General features: G+C 42.5%; 1 protein-coding gene across 1 annotated transcript in view; it reads right to left on the minus strand.

The window, feature by feature from the left end:
• Positions 1-14,514, minus strand: part of LOC143982249 (arylsulfatase D-like) — a 57,540-nt gene extending 43,026 nt beyond the window's left edge. Inside the window, exon 1 of the mRNA XM_077480814.1 lies at positions 14,373-14,514. The gene's annotated coding sequence lies outside the window, so the exon portion shown is untranslated. The remainder of the gene's footprint in view (positions 1-14,372) is intronic.
• Between the last annotated feature and the right edge of the window lie 8,403 nt (positions 14,515-22,917).

Consider the following 22,917-nt stretch of genomic DNA (forward strand, 5'->3'; position numbering starts at 1 on the left):
GCCTAGTACAGCCTTTTTCAACCAGGGTACCCAGACACCATGGGGTGCCCTGAAGTTTCTTCAGGGGTGCCTTGGGAAAATGCCTAAAAATTGATCAACAATTGTATACAAGCCAGTAGGTGGATCAAGCCTGCCTTTTAGTTACAAAAAGCCACAGGTTTTCATTATGCATTATTACAACTTTCTAGACACTGGCATTCTAACAACCAATGACATCACCAGTTGATAAGGAACATGTCTGTTGCCTCCACAGAATCCTTGTTTGGCCCTCCTCTGCCCCCTTCCCTCAGCACTGGGGTGACATTAGCTGAGTGATGGAGAGAGATTGAAGGAGAAGAGAAACATTGGAATACTAGTCAGTACCAGTGTGCAAATGTGTATTTGCTTTGGAAGAGTAAATCACCTCTAACATTGGGTGTCCTTACGCGAGGCTGTTGCTGCATTATGTAATGCTATTAGAATAGTTTTTTTACATTTTAGAATGGAGTGCCTCAAGACTGTCCATAATTTTAAAGGATGCCTTGAGATTGTCTATCATTTTAGGATGATTGAAGTGAAAAAAGATTGAGAAACACTGGCCTAGTACACACGGGCTAAATGTCGGGCAGCATTGGCCGGTTCAATAGAAACCAGCTGACATTCGGCCCATGTGTATGACAGCCGTGCTGAAGGGTCAGGACTGAAAAAGGTCTGCCGTCCGGCTCCCAATCAGTGCTCTCAGCCAATGACTGAGAGCACTGACTGGCGTGTTCTGGCAGTGGGGGAGGGGGAGTGGGGTATCCCCCTGTCAGAACCCAATAGCACAGCATGTGAGATCACTGTACTAACATTGAATTGTTAGTACAGTTGCTCCGACCTGAACTGTCAGGTTTTTTTTTCATTCAACCTGCTGAGTTGAACGAAAAAAAAAACTTAGTAGTGTGTACGAGGCTTAAGTTTTGACCATCATTCAACCTAGAAGACTAGTGATGAGCTGAACATACATGGATTTAGTTTGAGAAAGTGCTCTATCAAACCCCTTTGAAATGAATGAGAACTGAATGCTAAAACAAAGTAATGCCCATTTTCTAGGCTAATAGGCAATAGATTATCAAATAGCATTAGGACTGGGTGCTGCCTTTGGAAACATGTACCAAAGAAAACATTTTTTCTTAATGATTCTATTTGGCAAGGAGCAGCAAATAAAGTAATGCTTAAAAAGAAAAATTAACCACTTCCCGCCCAAGGCCGTCATATGACGTCCTGGACTTTCAGTGGGAATATCTGAATGATGCCAGCAGCCACCGGCATCTTTCAGATATCCTTGTTTTCAGATGGCGATTCTGTGCACCATAAGAATGATCATAGCGGCAGTTCCGCCACTTGATCATTCTTAGAGGTGACGGGAGGGGTCACCCCCCCCTCCTGCTGCCATCCGGTGTTTCTCCGGACTCTCCTGTGCCATCGGGGACCCGGAGAAGGAATCGTCCGGCGCCGGATGATGACGATACAGATTTCCAGTGACCAGATGGTCACCAGTCATCTCTATTACCGTCGGAGGCCCGGGCGCGACGTTATGACATCATGCCTGGTTTCCCGGAAGTAAACAAAGCCACGATTTCGGCTGTCAGCATGAGATCGGTGAAATTGTTTTAACAATCTCATGCTTTCCAGCCTGGAGGAAAGATTTGGGGCCTTATTGACCCCCCATCTCTCCATAAAGAGGACCAGTCATGAATGATTCCTATTACAAGGGATGTTTAGTGATCAAAAAAAAAAAAAAAGTTGTAAAAATAAAGTATAAAAAAAAAAGAAGTAAAATAAAAAATAAAATAAAATAATTAGTTTTTTAAAACGCCCCTGTCCCCGGTAGCTCACGCTCAGAAGCGAACGCACACATTAGTCCTGCACACATATGTAAACGCCATTCAAACTACACATGTGAGGTATCACCACGTGCGTTAGAGCGCAAGCAACAATTCTAGCTCTAGACCTCCTCTGTAACTCTCAATATCTAACCTGTAAAATTTTTTAAAGTGTTGCCTATGGAGATTTTTAAGTACTGAAGTTTGGCGTCATTCCATGAGTGTGCGCAATTTTAAAGCGTGACATGTTAGGTGTCTAGTTACTCGGAGTAACATCATCTTTCACATTATATTTAAAAAATTGGGCTAACTTTACTGTTTTGTTATTTTTTAAATCATGAAACTTTTTTTTTCCAAACAAAAATGTGTTTGAAAAATTGTTGCGCAAATACTGTGTGAGATAAAAAGTTGCAATGACCACCATTTTATTCCCTAGGGTATCTGCTAAAAAAAATATATATAATGTTTGGGGGTTCTGAGTAATTTTATAGCAAACAAATTATGATTTTTACATGTAGGAGAGGAGTGCCAGAATAGGCCCGGTATTGAAGTGGTTAAAACTTTGGCTCCCCCATTAAATACAATGCATTTTACCAAAAAGTTGAATAATTTTTTTACCAATTCAAAAGCATTTTTTTCTAGGTAAATGGCAATTTTGCTACAGTAGCTTGTATATATCCCACATAAACATCACTTCACAGACAGGGTCATGGCATCCACCTAACATGTTATTTATTAGAATTTTGCATTTTTAACCACTTCAATACATTCATGACATCTTTCCTCCAGGCTTGAAAGCATGAGATTGTGAAAACAATTTCACAGATTCCATGCTGACAGCCACGATCGTGGCTTTGTTTACTTCTGGGAAACCAGGCGTGATGTCATAACGACAGTAATAGAGATGACTGGTGACCATCTGGTCACTGGAAATCTCTATCGCCATCATCCGGTGCCGGACGATTCTTTCTCCAGGTTCCCAATGGCACGGGAGAGTCCAGAAAAGCACCGGATGGCGGCAGGAGGGGGGGTGTCCCATCCCATCGCCTGTAAGAATGATCAAGTGGCGGAACTGCCGCTATGATTGTTCTTATGGTGCACTGAATCTCTGGCTGAAAACAAGGATATCTGAATGATGTCGGTGGCTGCTGGCATCATTCAGCTATTCCCACTGAAAGTCCAGGATGTCATATGACGGCCTTGGGCAGAAAGTGGTTAAAGAGGAAGTAAACTGGCAGTTTTTTTGTTTTTTTCATGACCTGACATATTGTGCTAGTATACAACGCTGCTGTAGGCTGCATCTTCTTCTGTCTTCCTTAAGGGTCCATGGACTCTGGCTGTGTGGTTGGCCAGAGGCGCGTGACGTCACTCCAGAGCATGCAATGATGTCATCTGCTGCATGTATACTAAATAACTCCTAAACAGTGCCTGTTTAGGAGATATTTATCGTATCTATAGGTAAGCCTTATTATAGGCTTACCTATAGGTACAAGTAATGGATCAGAGTTTACTTCCTCTTTAAAACACATTTACATATTTATACATACCTTATATAATCAAAAACCATATATGGTCAATGATACCACCTAGGAGACCCAACCCCTTTGTTTTCATCAGCTGTCATTCACCAGAGCTGTAATTTAGTAGGAGGGAGCAAGTCCAGACATGTGTTGGTGCATTTTTTTTCTTTCAGGAGGTCATCGGGCATCAGACATAATAATGCCTCGTACACACGATCGGACATTCTGACAACAAAATCCATCGGATTTTTTCCGACAGATGTTGGCTCAAACTTGTCTTGCATACACACGGTCACACAAAGTTGTCGGAAAATCCAATCGTTCAAGAACGAGGTGATGTAAACCACGTACGATGGGACTATAAAGTAGCCAATGGCTTTCATCTCGTAATTTATTCTGAGCATGCGTGGCACTTTGTCCGTCAAAATTGTCTACACACGATCGGAATTTAAACGATCGGATTTTGTTGTCAGAAAATTTTCAAGCCAGCTCTCAAACTTTGTGTGTTGGAAATTCCGATGGAAAAAGTCCGATGGAGCCCACACAGAATTGGATTTTCCGACAACAAGATCCGATCGCATATTTTCCGGCAGAAAGTCTGACTGTGTGTACAGGGCATAACTGACGTGGCTCTGCATCACTGGGCAGCATGATCTACAATAGGTTACTTTCTCTATTCTTTCTTTTTCAGACATTGGGTTTACTTCTTTGTGTACTTTGTTGGTTAAAACCAAGATTTGTCTTTCGATTGTTTGGCTAGAAATTTTTCCTGCCCTTTTCTACTATTTCATTAAAAGAGATGTATGTTGTTTTTTTTTCTCCAGAATCATGCTTAGGCCTCTTTCACACTGACGTCCCGTTCAGGCCCGCCTGTCAGTTTTTCAGGCGGACCTGAACGGGTGCTCCATAGAGCTCTATGGAGCGTCGGATGTCAGCGGTGACATGTCCGCTGACATCCGACCCGCTCCGATCCGAAAAAGTGTGACGGAGGAAAAAGCTATTTTTCCATCCGTCTGCGGATCGGATCGGGTGACGACGGGCACTGCGGTCCGTCGTCATCCGATCTCCCATAGGGGAGAGCGGCGCTGTGACAGGTCCGTCCCTGCGCAGTGTGCAGAGACGGACCTGTCATCTCCCTGCTCAGCGGGGATCGGCGGAGTGATCCCCGCTGAGCAAACGGACATCCACGGGGCGGATCAGAACTGATCCGCCCCGTGTGAAAGGACCCTTTCCAAGGTGGATGCAGCATTGGTACGGTGCATCTGTCCACCAGTGCCTCTACACTGAGAACCGAGCGATATACATATATACACATATCTATAGTGCAAAACTGTGCAAATAAGGAAATCATAGGAAAGCATATGGTTACCCATACACCATACAATCAAAATCGCACAAATACAAACAATAAAGTGCAAATATATCTGTGCCTTGTTATCTGCTATGCAACCCCTTAGTTAAAGCTACTATCACCTTTTCACACTCTCATATAAATGTGACCAAAATATAATATAACAAATATTTGGGCAGCGCTAATTTATATGCAATTGCAAATATAAAGAATAAAAATCATGTTTCTGAGAAAGGGAAGATATGATTGAAACGTTTAAATGAATCAAAGGAGTGAATATGGTTCAGGTGGTTAGATTTTTCAATATGAAACCAAAATGCTTGGTACAACCATAGATCTATACTCAGACAAAAAAGTTAACGAAAAAAAAAGAATAACAAAACTTATTTTTACAGTTTTTACCGTCACTTTTCTATGTTTTCTATGTAAAAATGTCAAATGTCCTTCAAATCAATACACTTTATCAATAAACGTCTTTCGAACAAATTGTGCGGTGTGTGTATTTTAATTTCTCTTTGTGTGTCTTCTAGTGCTGTTTCCATACTGTCAAAGTGTGCCCTCAGTTGAATTGATTGACCCTACAATCATGTATGGTCAAATATACATACTAATGCAACCTGACACAACCTGATTATAGCAGTGGCTAAGCCCTAATGTGTATTAAACAGCAGAAAAGAGAAAGGAATGGGACTTTGTATGAGGCATTTCACTGAATGGATACCATGTTCGTACCATTCATAAAATTAATGATTAATTACAAATCACATTGTAAAGAGTGCCAATCTGCGATACAGGACGCAATGTACTATGATACACTTGCTATAATCAGGTTGTGTCAGGTCGCATTAGTATATTGCCAAATAGGGTAGAAGACACCCACGTTCCCAGTGACCTGCAACACCTTAACAACAATAGTTGTTTAGTCATATTTACATCCTATATTTACATTTCCTTTTATAATGAGCCACTTATGTTTAAAACTTTAAAATCGCCATATATATCTATAGTCATACACCCTGGCTTTTATTGCTGGAATAAAGAGGTATTAGACATAGTATATGGGATACAATATAGTGTACTTCCTTCAGCCCTGGATGAGAGGGAGGGGGGGGGGGGGGTGACGGGATGGCTTTCTGACCCCGGGGCTGCAATGCATAGCAGTCTCTCCCCCTTCCCCCACTATCCCCCTAAACAGGTTGGTGGGTGGGGCCTTGCCTTCTATGCGTCAGCATCATGATTGGATGCTCTGCTAATGCATTAATACCCCTGATCATGGAGCAGATTCCCTCTTTCCATCTAGTTGGGGCTGGGACTTGCTGGGTTCCGTGGTGGATTTGTATGCCAATGTTTGTCGCCATTTCCCACCTCACTGGTGGGATTTCATGATGGTGGGGACCCACCCCTTACCAGGGATATAAGCTGCTCAGGCTGGCCAGCTGACCATTTCACAATGGCCATTCACAAAAGCAGGAGGATTCCAGGCGTACCTATGGCCACAGAATCATACACAAGGTAATTGAGCTTGCACATGAACCCAAGGTAAGTATAGTAGCAAGTCCTATTTGCAATCTCAGAACACCCAATAAGAGGATAATATGTGACCGGTCTAAACTATGTAGTATGTTCACCAATGCCAGGAGCCTGGTGAACAAGATGGGTGAACTAGGGATACTGTTGTACGAGGAGGATTTGGATTTTGTGGGAATTTCGGAGACCTGGTTCAACAGCTCTCATGATTGGCTGGCAACCATTCAAGGGTATTCCCTTTATCGCAAAGATAGAGAGGGTAAAAAAGGGGGAGGGGTATGCCTATATATCAAGAATAATGTACAAGAGAATTTGAGAGATGATATCACTAAGGGAGCTAGGAAGGAGGTGGAATCCTTATGGGTAGAGCTCCAAAGGGATGAAGCTAAGGGGAAAATAATACTGAGAGTATGCTATAGGCCCCCTAACCTGAGGGAGGAAGGAGAGACAGATCTCCTATCACAATTTGGATTAGCAGCAAGGATGGGAAGTGTTATCATAATGGGGGATTTTAATTATCCAGACATAGACTGGGCGGAGAGAACAACACATTAATCTAAGGCTCACCAGCTCCTAGATGTCTTGCAGGACAATTTTATGGGTCAGATGGTAGATGCACCAACTAGAAATAAAGCGTTACTGGATCTACTGATTACCAACAATACAGATCTGATAACGGATGTGGAAATATGGGGCAATTTAGGTAACAGTGATCACAGGTCAATTGGCTTCAGTATAAATCACACTATGGGGAAACATAAGGGGAATACAAAGACACTGAATTTCAAAAGAGCCAACTTCCCTAAACTACAAACCTTGCTAGAAGGCATAAATTGGGATAAAATCTTAGGAACAAAGAACACGGAGGAGAGATGGGTTTGCTTTAAGAACATATTAAATAAGGGCATTAGCCAATGCATCCCATTGGGTAATAAATTTAAAAGAGCGAACAAAAGTCCTGGATGGCTTAACTCCAATGTAAAAATGCATATAAAAGCAAAGAAGGCCTTCAAAAAATACAAGGTTGAGGAATCATCATCAGCATTCAGACTTTATAAAGAATGCAACAAGAAATGTAAGGGTGCAATAAGGACGGCTAAGATAGAACATGAAAGACACATAGAGGAGGAGAGCAAAAAAAATACCAAGAAATTCTTTAACCACCTTCAGACCGGACCATTTTGCTGGTAAATGACCAGAGGTCTTTTTACAATTTGGCACTGCGCTGCTTTAACTGGTAATTGCGCGGTCATGCAATGTTGTACCCAAACAAAATTTGCGTCCTTTTCTTCCCACAAATAGAGCTTTCTTTTGATGGTATTTGATTGCCTCTGCGATTTTTATTTTTTGCGATATAAACGTAAAAAGACCGCAAATTTTGAAAAAAAATGATATTTTCTACTTTTTGTTATTAGAAAAATCCAATAAACTCAATTTTAGTCATACATTTAGGCCAAAATGTATTCAGCCACATGTCTTTGGTAAAAAAAAAGTCAATAATTGTATATTTATTGGTTTGCGCAAAAGTTGTCACATCTACAAACTAAGGTACGTTTTCTGGAATTTACGCAGCTTTTAGTTTACGACTGCCTATCTCATTTCTTGAGGTGCTAAAATGGCAGGGCAGTACAAAACCCCCCCAAATGACCCCATTTTGGAAAGTAGACACCCTAAGGAAATTGATAAGTGGCATGTTGAGCCCATTGAATATTTAATTTTTTTGCCTCAAGCGATTGAATAATGACAAAAAATAATTTTTATTTTTTTTTTTACACAAAGTTGTCACTAAATGATATATTGCTCACACATGCTATGGGCATATGTGAAATGACACCCCAAAATAAATTCTGCTGCTTCTCCTGAGTACGGGGATACCACATATGTGGGACTTTTTGGGAGCCTAGCCGCGTACGGGGCCCCGAAAACCAAGCACCGCCTTCAGGCTTTCTAAGGGCGTAAATTTTTGATTTCACTTCTCACTACCTATTACAGTTTTGAAGGCCATAAAATGCCAAGATGGCACAAAACCCCCACAAATGACCCCATTTTAGAAAGTAGACACCCTAAGCTATTTGCTGAGAGGCATGTTGAGTCCATGGAATATTTTATATTTTGCCACAAGTTGCGGGAAAATTACAAACTTTTTTTTTTTTTTTTCACAAAGTTGTCACTAAATGATATATTGCTCACGCATGCCATGGGCATATGTGAAATGACACCCCAAAATAAATTCTGCTGCTTCTCCTGAGTACGGGGATACCACATATGTGGGACTTTTTGGGAGCCTAGCCGCGTACGGGGCCCCGAAAACCAAGCACCGCCTTCAGGCTTTCTAAGGGCGTTACAGTTTTGAAGGCCATAAAATGCCAAGATGGCACAAACCCCCCCCAAATGACCCCATTTTGGAAAGTAGACACCCCTAAATTTAGGGGTACACTAGTGAGACAGGTAATAAATGGCGGGTGCCCTGAAACTATAAAAAAAATAACTAACCAACCAGCGTCACCTGTAACAGTTATATGGTGATCACTGGTGAAAGGGTTAACTAGGGGGCAATCAGGGGGCTTTATGCGGTAGTATATGGGGGTCTCTGGCACTATAAAAAGCTGCGGCGAACCTAAATACCTACCTGCCTAACTAGCGTCACCTGTGACACTAATACAGTGATCAGAAAAACGATCGCTTATTAGGCTGGGTTCACACTGGATCGATGTGGGAACGCCACGAATGCGCGGCGGGTTCCCGCATCACATGCCTCCCGGTGTCAGTTCACACTGCCCTATGCGAACTGCTGGGAGTGTCAGTGAAATGTTAATGACACCCCCAGATCAGTTCGCATATCGCAGTGCGATCTGCAAACTCGGATCGCATGGTGTGAACAACCATGCGATCTGATTCTGCTGCGGACCAAAAAAAGGGTCCCGTGCGAGTTTGCGGCGGGTGCGGCGGGTGCGACACGAATTCAGCCATACTATCTGTATGGCTGAACTCGAATCGCACAGAGATCGGATGTGATTTGCACTGCAGTGCGGTGCGAATCACATCCGTTCTCATAAACCGCTGCAATGTGAACCCAGCCTTAGTGACACTGGCGACGGGGGGTGATCACGGGGTTAAACCTTTATTGGGGGGGTTAGGGGGGTACCTTAGAACTAAAGGGGGCTAACCCTAACTGCCCTAACAGTTATTACAGTCACAAATGACACCCGCCGGGTGATCAGGGGGTTAAACCTTTATTAGGTAATAAATGGCGGTTGCCCTGAAACTATAAAAAAATAACTAACCAACCAGCGTCACCTGTAACAGTTATATGGTGATCACTGGTGAAAGGGTTAACTAGGGGGAAATCAGGGGGCTTTATGCGGTAGTATATGGGGGTCCCTGGCGCTATAAAAAGCTGCGGCGAACCTAAATACCTACCTGCCTAACTAGCGTCACCTGTGACACTAATACAGCGATCAGAAAAATGATCGCTTATTAGGCTGGGTTCACACTGGAGCGATGCGGGAACGCCATGAATCCGCGGCGGGTTCCCGCATCGCATGTCTCCCAGCGGCAGTTCACACTGCCCTATGCGAACTGCTGGGAGTGTCAGTGAAATGTTAATGACACCCCCAGATCAGTTCGCATATCGCAGTGCGATCTGCAAACTCGGATCGCATGGTGTGAACACCCATGCGATCCGATTCTGCTGCGGGCCAAAAAAAGGGTCCCGTGCGAATTTGCGGCGGGTGCGGCGGGTGCGACACGAATTCAGCCATACTATCTGTATGGCTGAACTCGAATCGCACAGAGATCGGATGTGATTTGCACTGCAGTGCGGTGCGAATCACATTCGTTCTCATAAACCGCTGCAATGTGAACCCAGCCTTAGTGACACTGGCGAGGGGGGGTGATCACGGGGTTAAACCTTTATTGGGGGGTTAGGGGGGCACATTAGAACTAAAGGGGGCTAACCCTAACTGCCCTAACAGTTATTACAGTCACAAATGACACCAATGCAAAAAAAAAAAAAAAAGCAATTGGTGTCACTGTGACTGGGGGGGCAGGGGTAATTGGGGGGTGATCGGGGGGTAAAGGGGGGGTGTGAGTGTGCCTGGCATGTTCTACTGTGTAGTGTAGTGCTTGTGCAACTCACCGATGCTCTCTCCTCGGTGCCGGAACGAAAAATACCGACACGGAGGAGAGAATACATCACTTCCTCTCCTGTGTTTACATTACAGGAGAGGAAGTGATGTCACGGGACATTTTCATTCGTCGGGAGCGATCGCGAGGGGGTGGCCATGAATGAATGGCCGTCCCCTCGTCCGGGATCGCTCCCGAACGAATACCGACCGCCGCAGGCACCGGGCGACCCCGACCCGCGGGCAGGCAAGGACGTACATGTAAGCCCTTATGCCTGCCCGTGCCATTCTGTCGACGTACATCGTCGTGCGGCGGTCGGCAAGTGGTTAAGAATGTAAACAGTAAAAAAAGGGAGGACAGACCATATTGGCCCCATAAAGAAAGAGGCAGGACATCTGGTTACAAAGGATGGGGAGATGGCAAAGGTATTGAATTTATTCTGTTCCTCAGTCTTCACAAGGGAATCGGGGGGCTTCAGTAAACAAAACTGCAGGGTTTATCCTCATGACACATCACAGGAAGCACCTCCATGGTTAACAGAGGACAGAATTAAAATTAGACTTGGAAAACCTAACATTAATAAATCACCGGGACCAGATGACTTGCACCCGAGAGTACTTAGGGAACTCAGTCAAGTAATTGCCAGACCATTGTTCCTAATTTTTACTGACAGTCCACTAACTGGAATGGTACCAGCTGATTGGAGAAAAGCCAATGTAGCACCAATATTTAAAAAGGGTCCAAAATACATTCCTGGGAATTACAGACCAGTTAGCCTAACATCAATAGTATGTAAACTCTTGGAGGGGATGATAAGGGACTATATACAAGATTTTAGTAATGAGAACGGTATCATTAGCAGTAATCAGCATTTATTCATGAAGAATCGTTCTTGCCAAACCAATCTATTAACCTTCTATGAGGAGGTGAGTTGCTATCTATATAAAGGAAGACCCGTAGACATGGTGTATCTGGATTTTGCAAAAGCATTTTACACAGTTCCCCATAAATGTTTACTGTACAAAATAAGGTCTGTTGGCATGGACCATAGGGTGAGTACATGGATTGAAAACTGGCTACAAGAGCGAGTTCAGAGATAAATGGGGAGTGGTCAGGGGTGGGTATTAGGGTCCCCCAGGGTTCTGTGCTGGGACCAATCCTGTTGAATTTGTTTATAAACAACCTGGAGGATGGGGTCAACAGTTCAATCTCTGTATTTGTGGATGACACTAAACAAAGCAGGGCAATAACTTCTCTGCAGGATGTGGAAACCTTGCAAAAAGATCTGAGCAAATTAATGGGGTGGGCAACTACATGACAAATGAGGTTCAATGTAGAAAAATGTAAAGTAACGCATTTGGGTGGCAAAAATATGAATGCAATCTATACACTGGGGGGAGAATCTCTGGGGGAATCTAGGATGGAAAAGGACCTGGGGGTCCTTGTACATGATAGGCTCAGCAATGGCATGCAATGCCAAGCTGCTGCTAACAAAGCAAACTTTATGAATATTAGCATGCTTTAGAAAGGGGATTAATTCCAGAGATAAAACGATAATTCTCCTGCTCTACAAGACTGGCCTGGCTGCACCTGGAGTATGCTGTCCAGTTCTGGGTACCAGTCCTGAGGAAGGATGGAGGACTGGAAATGGAGCGAGTACAAAGAAGGGGAACAAAGATAATAAAGGGTCTGGAGGATATTAGATAAGAGGAAATTTTGCTAGCATTGAAGTTATTCTCTCCGGAGAAGAGACACTTAAGAGGGGATATGATTTCAATATACAAATAACATACTGGTGACCCCACAACAGGGATAAAACATTTTCGCAGAAGGGAGTTTAACAAGACTCATGGCCACTCATTAAAATTAAAAGAAAAGAGGTTTAACCTTAAACTATGTAGAGGGTTCTTTACTGTAAGAGCAGCAAGGATGTGGAATTCCCTTCCGCAGGCGGTGGTCTCAGTGGGGGGCATCGATAGTTTCAAGAAACTATTAGATAAGCACCTGAACGACAACATACAGGGATATACAATGTAATACTGACATATAATCACACACATAGGTTGGACTTGATAGACTTGTGTCTTTTTTCGACCTCATCTACTATGTAACTATGTAACTATGTAACTCAAACCCACTAAAACACTTTTTTGGGTTCATTTTAGTTTCACATTTTACAGTCCACCATTACATAGTGGTTTTGTTTTTGGTTTCATCTGTTCTGGATATATATACATATATATATATAATATATACACACAATTTCTCTGGTTGTAGTTCCCTTAGCTAACACACTGCATATCACTATAGCAATCATCACCATTCATCACCTCACTCACTCATAGGCATAGGTTCACCCCATTAATCAATACATTAATTTCACATGGTTCCATCTTCATATCCTTGCAGAGCAGTGGGGACTGTTAAGCATACACCAGATTCACAAAATAGCGGCACTTTACCACCGATGTCGCAGACGCCCCAGTGTGAAAGGGGCATAACTGTAGGGGGATAGGAGTGACTGGAGGAAATTACCGATCATTGTTCCTAGCTAGAAGGAACACAAAATCTGCCTCTCCTCTCCTCGCAGAACAGGGATTTGTGTGTTTGCACACACATGTCCCTGTTCTGGCTCTTGTGCCTGCAGTCATGGTGATCACCAGCCACGTGCGTCGGCACCTCCGGCGCATGTGCCTCCGGCAGCACATCCGCGCCTGCTATCCTGCTTAAAGGGTCTGATATACAGCTACGACAGTTCGCAGGATCGTGCCGACTTGCCGCAATATAATGACGATGGCTGGTAGGCAAGCAGTTAAAAACAATAATGAAACGCCATATGAATCCAACTAAGCAGACATGGAAACTATGGACCAATCAGCGATACGTTGCATGATGATGTCATGTCGTAGGCCACAAGGCGGTCTAGAATGTGGGGGGACTTCTTGCTGTTTTATCAGACCCTCATCTGGGATAAGGGTCTGGCAAAGTAGAATAGAATCGCTGGCCGCTGTTTACAAATAGGGCGAAAGCAGTCGGGTGCCATCATTTTGCCAGCAATTTAAACAGTTTTGTTGTTAGGTTGTATACATCACACAAATGTGCCTCTTCACATGCAGCATCAGGGCATTCCCTGGGCATTATTAATTAAAGGATGTTAGCATTTCAGTTAAGCATAACTAAATTTGCTACTCCCCTCCAAACTGAATTTTTACATTTTTTTTTGCACTGGTTCATTTTGGTCATGGCAGTTCCCAGCTCCCCTTATCATTTGTTTGCCTTTTAGCCTAGGGAAATGGCCATTACTGTCTTTTAACATGTGGCTCTTATTGGTTTCAATTGGGTTCAGCACCTGAACTTTGGTTTGCTGAACCTTTCACGAACCCAGGCCCGTTTAGCACATTACTAGACAGCACTTTATTGAAGATGAGTGTTGCAGCAAACACTGGTGTTTATGGGTTTTAAAAATGTTTTTAGAGTAGTGGATGAATACAAAATAATTGAGATTTCTTTTCACTTCCTATCTAGAAGACAGAAGAGTAAGTAAAACAAAATGGGGGAATTTTAAAACTATTGCACACAGAATCTGGTGTAGCTGTGCATAGTAACCAATCTGTTTCTATTGTTTATATTGTCAAACTTTAACAATATAACGTGGAAAATGATTGGTTACTATGCACAGCTGCACAAGTTTTATTAAATCTCCCCCTAAATCTCTCTAACATTAGGAAAAAAATGTCCCCTTCTTTTCCTGTTGCGGCAACAGTTGTAAAATTTTTTTATTTCCCTTTACCATCTATCTGTGAAAAAAGGTCACTAGGACAAGCAGAAAGTTTGATTTTCCCCATTGAGGATGCAGACAATAAAAAATATTAACACTTCTGCACTCAACAAAGTCTTGGCCCTACATACATTGTCTGGTCCTGGAGGCTCTATATACCTATGGATGTCAGATTTATATGCAGCTCTAATCATAGATTATAGAAATGAGAGGTACATCGTACTTACAAGGTATCTGAAGACTGACGATCTGCTCTTCTCAACCGTGTTTAGCCTGGGAGGAATCAGATAGAGGTAGCTCTACCATATATGTTTAGGATCACTCTGTAGAAGAATGTAGGTTGCTCACTATATAACCAGCAGAACTGGTTAGAATAGGTGATTTATCAAGGGGAAGTTCCCCTGGCATATACATTGTTTGAAATTGTTTAACTGTAGTTGAACAAGACTGCTGTTCTCAGACCAATGACACTCAGACCAAACATAAATGTGATGTATGTGAAAGGGCACCTTTAACCACTTGCAGACCGGACCATTTTGCTGGTCAAAGACCAGACCACTTTTTGCGATTCGGCACTGCGTTGCTTTAACCGACAATTGCGCGGTCATGCGACGTGGCTCCCAAACAAAATTTACGTCCTTTTTTCCCCACAAATAGAGCTTTCTTTTGGTGGTATTTGATCACCCCTGCGGTTTTTATTTTTTGCGCTATAAACAGAAATAGAGCGACAGTTTTGAAAAAAATGCATTATTTTTTACTATAATAAATATCCCCCAAAAATATATAAAAAAAACATTTTTTTCCCTCAGTTTAGGCCGATACGTATTCTTCTACATATTTTTGGTAAAAAAAATCGCAATAAGCACAATTTTTGATGCAATGCTTTGCAGCAGGGCTAATTCCTGCAATAAAACTAGAGTATATGGGAGAGGTTGCAGTGTGGTGGCACCAGCACCAGTGCCTAAGGCCCAATTTTTCTGCCCCTGTTTAACAGGGGCGTTTAAGTACAATTTTTGATGCAATGCTTTGCAGCAGGGCTAATTCCTGCAATAAAACTAGAGTATATGGGAGAGGTTGCAGTGTGGTGGCACCAGCACCAGTGCCTAAGGCCCAATTTTTCTGCCCCTGTTTAACAGGGACATGTAATTACAATTCTTGATATAATATTTCACAGGAGGGCCCGTTCCTGTGCCCACCTAGAGTAACTGTGAGGACTTATAGTGTTGTGGCACCAGCACCACAACCACCAAAGGTCAATTTTTCTACCACTGTTCAACAATGGCATGTAATTACAATTCTTGATATAATCGTTCACAGCAGGGCGCTCCAGCGCCCACCAAGAGTCACTTTGAGGGCTTACAATGTTGTGGCAAAACCAACACCTTGTTCCGCCATTTCTGCAGAGCATATAGGGCAGGCCCCTACTTTCAAACATCCAACTTACAAACATCTCCTACTTGCAAACGGAAGGAGACAACAGCAAGTGAGATGAAAAAAGATGGACGACAAAACAAATTATACAGGGGTGATAACCCTTCCCTATGTTTTCCAAAAAGCTTAAAAATTGTTTTTTTGACTGGAGCTACACTTTAAAAATGTGCCAGTTGAAAATTACAAACAGATTCAACTTAACACAACAAACCTACACAGTCCCTGTCTTGTTTGCACCGCCTGTATACTGCTGTTCTGAGTATATAGGGCCTGGGGGCCACACGCATTTCCTTTTTTTAATATGGGTACAGGGTTCCCCTTGATATGCGTACAAGACCCAAAGGGGCTGGTAATGGGCAGGGAGGGCTACCCATGCCATTTTTCTCAATGGTTTTCAACCATATTGCAGGAACCAGATATAACATTAAAACCGCAAGCAGTTTTCAATGATGTTATTTCTGTTTAATGTCATTTTGTGCAGGGACTGTTCTAAACACGGGAAACACGTGGCACTTCACAGGCATACTACAGACACCCCCCCAGGCACCATATTTAAAGGAATATTTCACTTTTTTTTTCACTTTAATCATCATTAAAATCAGTGCTCCCACCAAAACGGCCATTTTTAAAAACATTTTAGGCATTGACCCATGTCCCCTGGGGCAAGAGCCAGGTCCCCAAACCCTTTTTAGGACAGTATCTTGCATATTAGCCGTTAAAATTAGCACTTTTTTTTTTTTTAAAGAAGTTTTTATTAAGAATTTGTACGTGTACAATATCATAAACGAAAACAATAACATATGTATGAGTGAAAAAAGTGACAATATTATTCGGTACATATAAGAGTCGACAATCTCGAATGGCATATAGCAAGAAATTCTAACCAATACTATGATGTCATTCTTTAAGGTAAATATCTGTAGGCTTGGTCTATTCAACTAAATAGTCTACTAAAAAAAAAAAGGGGAAAGAGTATTAGATCTCGAGATCTCAGTGGAGGGATTTAGTGTCACTTCAGAAAAGTTTGATGTCATAATGTGGAAAAGGGACTAGAGTTAATTTTCACGAATACTTAAGGAATAGAACAATTTGTTGGGGAATGATACTGCAGAGAAATACAAATTAAAAATAACTAAAAACATATTCCAGAACATTGTGTGAAGTAAATGCAGTCAAAGCTGCCTTCCAATTGCACATTCGACACTAAAGTGGTATTTGAGTAGTAATTCTAAAATGGGGCAAGGTAGGGGCGGTGGAAGGATATCAATGTAAATACATTGAATGGGATAGGAGTGTTCTGTATACAGCCTGTTCCGATATTGGAGAATGGGTAAAATGCTTCCAATGGCCTATGTGGTTTGAAAATTCAAATGGTTCTTGAGAATGTGAACCAAACCTGTATATAAACAGTAGTAAAAGATAAAGAGAATCTAAAAAAGGGGGGGTCTAGTTGAGTAAGGAGAGGGGGTACGGAAATGAGGTGATTCAAGATTTATTTGTGATAGACGTTATTAACATTGTGTTGAGTTTTCATATCATGTAAGCAGATCTCGATATTCCTGTGTGGTGGTGAAATGTTGCCAACAGGACCACGTCTGTATGAATTTGGAAGGTGTGTCTTTGGCTTGATGTATCAGGTCTTCCATTTCGGCTGTTTTGTGGAGTCTATCAAACCAATCACGCACGGTTGGGGTGGCCGATGATCGCCATTTCCTGGGGATGCACATGTTTGCAGCGGCTATCATGTGCATAGTGAGGGATCGTAGGTAGGTACGTTTTGGTTTTGCAGGGTAGTGTAATAGGAATTGTGCAGGCGTGTATTCAAGTGTGTACGTGGTGATTTTTTGTATCAAATGGTGAACTTTCTTCCAAAACGGTTGGATTTTATGGCAGGCCCACCATATATGTAACAATGAGCCGATTTCAGTGCCACATTGCGGTGAGAGGGAAGGGTAAATGTGATGGAGTTTAAGAGGTGTGCGGTACCATCGTGAAATCAGTTTATATGCATTTTCTTGCGCAGAAACGTTCAAGGATCCTTTGTGTGTGATGGTAAGTATTGTTTCCCAATCCTTATCTGTGAGGTTGATAGATAAATCAGTGGACCATTTCATCGTGGTCCAGCAGTTTCGTTGTTGTTGGTTCGGGAACAGTAATCCGTAGGTAAAGGAGATAAGGTGTCTATGGGGTTCTGAGTGTTGGCACATGTCCTCAAATGGAGTGAGAGGTCGGGACCACTCCAATTTTGAAGCTTGTGTGTCGAGGTAATGTTTAATTTGGATATAGGTCCAGTATGAAAATGTGTTTGGTCTAAGCTGGTTCGAGAGAGTAGAGTATGAGAGCAGTTTGTCGTCTGTGAAGAAGTGATTAGCCCGGACAGGCATGTGCGGCCATTTAATCTTCAAAAAGGGAGCGTGTAGTCCTGGTGTAAAAGCTGGGTTCATTGCGAGGGGAGTCATTGGTCCGTTTATCGACGATATCTTGTATTTTGAGCATGCTTTTTGAAAAACGGAGAGTGTAGGGTAAATCAAAGGGTGTGTTTTATAGATAGCTGGAGTGTGTTCATTCGGTATCCATGGTGTCTGAGCTAGGGGGATGTGGGATAATGAATTTTCTAATTGGACCCAATCCTTAGTGGAAGCATGTATGTTCCAGTCCAGAATTCTTGTCAAATGTGCTGCCTGATGATATTTTTCAATATCAGGGAGGCCGAGACCACCACTGAGTTTAGGAGATGTGAGCTTGATATAGTTTAGTCTAGGGCGAATCGGTCCCCATATGAATCTAGTGCATAATGTACGATAGGTTGAGAAAAACGTGGGCGGTAGTTTAATAGGGATCGTCTGGAGAAGGTATAAAATCCTCGGGAGGACGTTCATCTTAATTATGGCCGTTCTACCGAACCATGAGAAAAGTCCAGACGACCATTTCTGTAGGTCATTTTGGATGTTATGTAACAGGGGTAGATAATTGACATCATATAAGTTGGTTAGAGATGCTGGTAGTTGGATGCCTAGATAGGTGATGGAATGGGTGTTCCACTTAAACGGGAAGTTGAGTTGGCATTGGGAGCATTGTTGAGGTGTTAAAGTAATGTTTAATGCATGAGATTTTGTGAAATTAATTTTGAGATGTGATATTTGATTGAATAGGTCCAGTGTTTTCAGAAGATTTGGGAGTGTTGTCAATGGCTCTGTAAGAAATAGGAGAATATCATCCGCAAAAGCGGCTAATTTGTAAGTGTGATTTTGTATTGTGATTCCTTTGATATCCGGATTCGCTCTGAGACATCGAAGGAAGGGTTCTAAGGTGAGTACGAATATAAGTGGGGATAGAGGGCAGCCTTGTCGCGTGCCGTTGGATATGGGAAAGGCGTCCGACAGGTGGCCATTAATGCGGATTCTTGCAGTGGGCTTGGAGTAAAGCATGAGAATGTATTGGAGCATGCGGTTAGGAATGCCAATGGCTTTCAAGGTCTCTGACATGTAATCCCAGGCCACTCTGTCGAACGCCTTCTCCGCATCCAACGACAAAAAAAAACCTTTTTGGCCTGCTTTGTTAAGCCAATGGTGGATGTTAAGGGCTTTGAGGGTATTATCCCTCGCTTCCCTGCCCGGGATAAAACCTACTTGGTCGAGGTGTATAAGGTCAGGGAGTAGGGGAAGCAATCTGTTGGCCAGTATTTTAGCATACCATTTCAGGTCTACATTTAATAGGGAGATCGGCCTGTAGTTGTGAACTAATAGAGGGTCTTTGCCAGGTTTGGGGATTACCGTAATGTGTGCTGTTAATAAATCTCTAGGGGGTGTAGTAGGTGTTGCATATGCATCAAACGTGGTGGTAAAAAAGGGTGTCAATAATTGTTTAAAGGATTTATAGTAACCGACAGTCAGGCCATCGGGTCCCGGACTTTTACCAACTTTTAACATGTTTAGAGCTAGATCCGCCTCTTCTACAGTGATAGGTTTGTTGAGATCTTGGGAAAGGGTTTCCGAGATCGGAGTAGGGCCGTATTGTGCGAGAAAGTCTTTTATCATGGTTTTTCGGTCGGAGGATGTTTGTCTATTTTCTGCGGAGTGTAGGTTATATAATTTGGAGTAATATGACAGAAATTGTTGAGCTATATCTGGATTGGACGTAACTTTACGTCCCTGTGGGTCTGTGATAGAGTGGATGGTTGTGGTGGCTTTTTTGGAATGGAGGGCTCTAGCTAGGAGTTTGCTAGCTTTATTGCCAAATTCATAGAAGCGTTTTTGGGATAAAAGATATTTGCGTCTAATTTGTTTTCCTAATAATTGCGACAATTCCTTCCTGGCAGATATTAATGAGTCAAGGGCATCTAGGGCTAGGGTCTTTTTATGGAGGTTTTCTAAGGACCTAATTTTTTGGAGTAAAGTTGTTTGATGTAGCTCCCTGAGTTTTCTTCTTTTGGAGGCCGCAGCAATGAGTATGCCCCTAATCACACATTTATGTGCTTCCCACGTAATTTGTGGTGAGATGTCAGAGGTGTTATTTTCCGAAAAAAAATGTTGTAATCCTGTTGTGACGTCTGCGACGATAGTCATGTCAGTAAGTAGGGAAGGATCTAGTTTCCATGATTGGGGCCTGGGATGTGTTTCAGGAAATGTTAGGCTTATCGAGATTGGGTGATGGTCAGATAAGTACATAGGATCTATAGATGCTTTTTGAAGATAAGGGAGGGCTGATTGGGATATAAAGAGGTAATCAATTCTAGAATATTTGGCATGCGGTGGAGAGAAGAAGGTGTAATCTTTGCCATCCGGGTAAAGTGTGCGCCACGTATCATGGATTAGGAGTGATTGTAGTTCAGATTTAATGGCCTTTAGGGCGGTATATGGTAGAGAAGAGTTACCATTCGATGTGTCAACTAAGGGGTTCAGTGGGGTGTTGAAATCACCACCTAGTATCAGTGTACCTTCTTGGAAGTCTACCAGGCGTCGTGTTAAGTCGCGAAAGAAGGGCACTTGTCCACTATTCGGGGCGTACAAATTTACCAGAGTGAGTTTCCGATCGTGATAGGTACCCTTAAGGAAGAGAAATCTTCCCTGATCATCGATATATGAATCTGTAATTTGGAAGGGGGTATGTCGGGCTAAGAGTATGGAGACTCCTTTCGTTTTCGATTCTGTATTCGTTGAGTGGAAGACAGTGGGGTACTGAAAGTTGTGGAGTTTTGGAATAGAGTTTGTGCGGAAGTGGGTTTCCTGTACAAATATTATATTTGCACGGTTGCGTTTCATATTGAGAAGGAGTTGTGATCTTTTTTCGGGTATGTTTAAACCCTTAACATTTAGGGAGATAATCTTTAATTGTGGTACAGGAGGTTGTATCGATTTGGCAGTCATTATGAGTTAAGGTGGAAAGTATCCTTAATGAAATTATTTGGAATTGCCAAATGGGTGGAGGCAGTTCGGGATTCGGATTGTCAAGGCTGAACTTGGGGCAAAATGGATATACAGGTAATCGGAATCCAGAACACTCCTAAGTATTTTGTTAGGAAGGGGTAAGTGGGGAAGGGGGGTGGAGAATGGATAGGGGTGGTGTGGTAGGTAATAGGGAGACCGGCTATAGGTGAGGACCAGCTCACCTATACAAGTGGAAAAGGGTGAAAGCCGGAATAGATCAGTGGTGACTAGAATAAATGTGGTGAGATAAAAAGTAGCAGGACAGTGTACCACTTCGTGGGAGGTGGTTCGGTTGAAAAGAGATGTGTTCCTAAAGTGGTCGTCAGACTGTGAGCCTCAGAGCTATGATAGTTAGTGCAATTTGGGGAGAAATGTGATACATAGAGTATAGGGGAAAGAACCGTCTGGTGTAAGTTGGCATGTGAGGAGGGGAGATAAGGGGATGCATGGGTCGTAATGCCCATGCTGTTATATTTAAGGGCACTGGGTGAATTGCACGTCTTGGATTGTGGCTGTACAGCCTGTACATTCAGGAGTCGGATATTAGGACAATAATGTAAAACCTCGGAGGTCAACTTATTAGCCAGCATATAATTAACAGTGTAACATAGAGGAACTGCTGTAGGTGCATATCAGTCTGAAATAGAAATATATGATTTTCAAACTGTAAGATAACCATAGAACGATTATAACAGTAAAAACTCGGGTATAACCCAGCAATAAAGCTAAGTACAACACTTCTACTAGTAGTTCTACATCATTGTTAGTGTAATATAGAACAAGATATATATTTCTTCCTCTAATATAGTCAGGGTGCGGGAAAAAGAAAAGAAAAGAAGAGAGAGAAATAAAAAATAAAAATAAATAAATTGGTATATAAAAAACAATATAAGAAATATATATATATATATATATACATATATATACATATATATACATAAAAATAAAAAAATAAAAATAGTAAAAATAAAAATAAAAAAAAATAAAAAGGGGGGGGGGAGAAAGCACACAGGGGAAGAGGATAGGGAGGATAGGGCGGGGTCGCTTCCCAATAGCAGATAACCTGGTATGTTCTGTATACCTACGGGGGACCTTATAAGAGGAAGTTTGCGTGTCATCCATAAGAGGTTAAGTCCGTTTGGAACAAGCACTGTAAAGATCGTGAGAGTTCAGTGAGCTTGTTGAGCAAGTCTAGGCGAGACAGGTATCAGCTGCCTTTTGTTGAAAGTAGTTTTGTAAGGTAAAGTAGGTCATTCGATGGCTACTGCATAGTTTGCATGACCTTTATTAGTGTCAATCGGATCCTTAAACTGGGCACTGGTGTTAGCAACCATGGAGATGAAATCAGGTGTGAGGGTCAAGAGCAAATATGATGCAAAGTATAAAAACCGTAAAGCAGTCGAGGTGATCTGGATATAGTACATACGTTTTTGGTACCTACGGAAGCACTGTTGACAGCAAACAATGTTGAGCGTGTCCATAGTATGTAGGAGACCCCAAAGTATGAGAAAAAAAAAAGAAAAGAAAAAAAAAAAAAGGGGTGGGGAAGTTCTTTTTCCCGCATTAGTGTGGTGGTAGGATAGAGATGGCTTGAAAGGGATCTAACGATCTCTACGAGCTCTTCTTGGTAGCGGGGCAGCCGTAGGGCTGTGTTGTGGTGGATGTGAGGTTGCAGGAGGACTCAGTCTTGCGATGGATGGAGAGCGGCGTCTTCTAAAGTGAGAGGCCTGTGTTTCCATGCAATCCTCAGTCAGTACCTTGGAAGTCGGAGCGGAGGTGTGAAATTCTGCATACCAATTCGGTACCGCTGTGAATGGGATATCCAGGGCTTGGCAAAAGGAATCTAATTCATCAGGGTTCCTAAGCACTGATGTACGGCCGCGGTATGTTGCAGATAACGCAAATGGAAATTTCC

This window comes from Lithobates pipiens, unplaced genomic scaffold (genome assembly GCF_037356315.1).
Source record: "Lithobates pipiens isolate NorthernLeopardFrog02 unplaced genomic scaffold, aLitPip1_a1.2 Scaffold_16, whole genome shotgun sequence".
Classification (NCBI taxonomy): domain Eukaryota; kingdom Metazoa; phylum Chordata; class Amphibia; order Anura; family Ranidae; genus Lithobates; species Lithobates pipiens.